Source organism: Halichoerus grypus, chromosome 3 (genome assembly GCF_964656455.1).
Source record: "Halichoerus grypus chromosome 3, mHalGry1.hap1.1, whole genome shotgun sequence".
NCBI lineage: Eukaryota > Metazoa > Chordata > Mammalia > Carnivora > Phocidae > Halichoerus > Halichoerus grypus.
The window spans coordinates 38,636,129-38,638,731 of NC_135714.1; positions in this window are offsets into that span (position 1 = coordinate 38,636,129).

The following is a 2,603-nucleotide window of genomic DNA, read 5'->3' on the forward strand; positions in this document are numbered from 1 at the left end:
CTTAATTGTATTTGTGTACGTGTGTGTATTTTCAAAGTTTCTGAAAAAAAAAAAATACTACTATCAAGTGACAGATTTTTTTTTAGCATCTAATAGTAATGATTAGGAAGGGAAATTCATAGGTTACCAATAGTGCCCCAAATTAAACTTGTTAAATTTGCTGCCAAGTGTCTATCTTATGATAAATAATTTTTTTCCCCTCAAACACCCTAAGTTAATTTTCTCACACTGGAGGCTAGAAGTCCAAGATCAAGGTGTCAGCAGGTTGCTTTTTCTGAGGCCTGTCTCCTAGGCTTATTGATGGCATTCTTCTCACTCTGTCTTCTCATGGTTTTTTCTCTGTATGCATGCATGTTTGTGTTCAAGTTTCCTTAAAAGGACACCAGTCCTGGTGGATCAGGGTTCACCCTAAAATCCTCATTTCAACTTAATGACCTTTTAAAAAATCCCCATTTCCAAATACAGTCACATTCCAAGGTTCTGGGGGTTATGACTTCAACTTAAGATTTTGATCGGGAAGGGAGGCACAATTTAGTGCATAACCCTGGTGATCTTCCCTCAACTATATTTAAAACAAAATTAGAGTAATATACATGCAATGAGTTTTAACATTCGTTGAGCCATAAAGGCATTTTTGACATGCTTATATCAGTAGTAATAATGATGATGATGATAATAATCTTTAGTACAATAATAGCAATTGTCCTTTATTAATAGCTAATTTCATTTAAATCATCAGAAAAAATATTTATGGTTAGATATTATTTTTCTCTTTTTATAAATAAACTGAAGCTTAAATATGCTAAGTAATTTGTTCATGATGGACCAAAAAATAGGGAGGTCAAGATTTTATTCTATTTCCCTGGAGAACTACTTGGATAAAATGTAATTTTGTTGTTGTTGTTTTATTTGACATATACATACATTCTGAAATGATCACCACAATAATGTTAGTTAATACATTTATCACCTCACATAGTTACCTTTTTTGTGTATGTGTGGTGAAAACACTTAAGATCTACTCTCTTGGGGTCCTGGGTGGCTCAGTAGGTTAAGCATCTGCCTTCGGCTCAGGTCATGATCTCAGGGTCCTGGGATTGAGCCCCACATGGGCTCCCTGCTCAGCAGGAGCCTGCTTCTCCCTCTCCTGCTCCCCCTGCTTGTGCTCTCTCTCTCTCTGTCAAATAAATTAAAAAAATAACCAAAAGAACAACAACAAAAAAAGGTCTCATCTTTTAGCGAATTTCAAGCACATAATACAGAATTGTTGATTATAGTCAATATGCTATACTTTATATCCCTGGAACTTATTCATCTTACAAACAATTGAAAGTTTATACCCTTTGGCCAACATCACCCCATTTCCCCCACCTTCAGTCTCTGGCAACAACTTTTCTATTCTCTATGAGTTCAGCTTTTTTGGATTACACATATCAGGGAATTCATTCAGTATTTGTCTTTCTCTATCTGTGTTGTTTTGTTTCAAGAGTTTTACAGGACTAATACAACTAACTTGGAAAGCATTTGGCAATAATTAAAGTTGAACCTGATTATGCCATCTCATGCCTGTTTTATAGCCCATAGAAACTCTCAAACATATGTGCAAGGAGGCAACTGAAAAGTAGTATATTGTTTGTAATAGTGGAAAATAGCAAGAAATTAAATGTCCTTTAACAGGGAAATGGATACACTGTATTATGGTATAAATGGAGTACTATGAAATGATTAAAATTAAGGAAATCAAGTATATGTCAAGAATGGAAGATAAATAAAATAAGCAAGTGGCAGAATAATACCTTCAGTCAAATAGCACCCATACAAAATTTAAAACATGAAAAATAATGTACTTGCTTATGGGTATATATGCAGTGATACATAACCCACATGAAAAAATAAACACCAAATTAAAGGTAATGGGTATTGCTGGGGAGGAAGAAAGAGGAATGGAATAGGGAAAGGAAATTGGCTACTTCAATTATTTAAGTAGTAAAACAAATATGACAAAATCTTAAATATTGACAAATCTGGTGGTAGGGATTCGGGTATTCACTATATTACTTTTTTTTACTGTTCTGATCATCTACTGCTGTATAACAAACTATTACAAAACTTGCTGGCTTAAGACAGCAATTTATGATGATCTCTGTGTTCATGGTTTGACCAGGCTCATCTAGTTAGTGGTTGTCCCTGGAGATGCCTCACCTTGTTGCAGGTAGATGGGGGCTGGCACAATAGCCATCTGAAGGTTTGACTGAGCTGGCCATGGAAGATAGCTTATTGCTTCAATGACTGGCACCGTAGCTGGGACTTCTGGAACAGTTGGAGGGTTGGCTGGATATCTCTCTGTCTCTCTCTCTGTCTCTCGCTCTCTTTCTGTTTCTATCTCTGGCTTCCCACTTAATTAGCTTGGACTCCTGACAACATGAAGCTGGCTTCTCCAAAGCAAACATTTCAAGAATTAGGCTGAAGCTGTAAGACTTCTTAAGAATAACAAGTCTTGGAAGTCACAGAGTGCCACCACTACTGCTTTCTACTGGTCAAATCAAGACAGGAACAAACCAGATCTGTGCAGAGGAGATACACAAAGATAATATTGCTGGGAG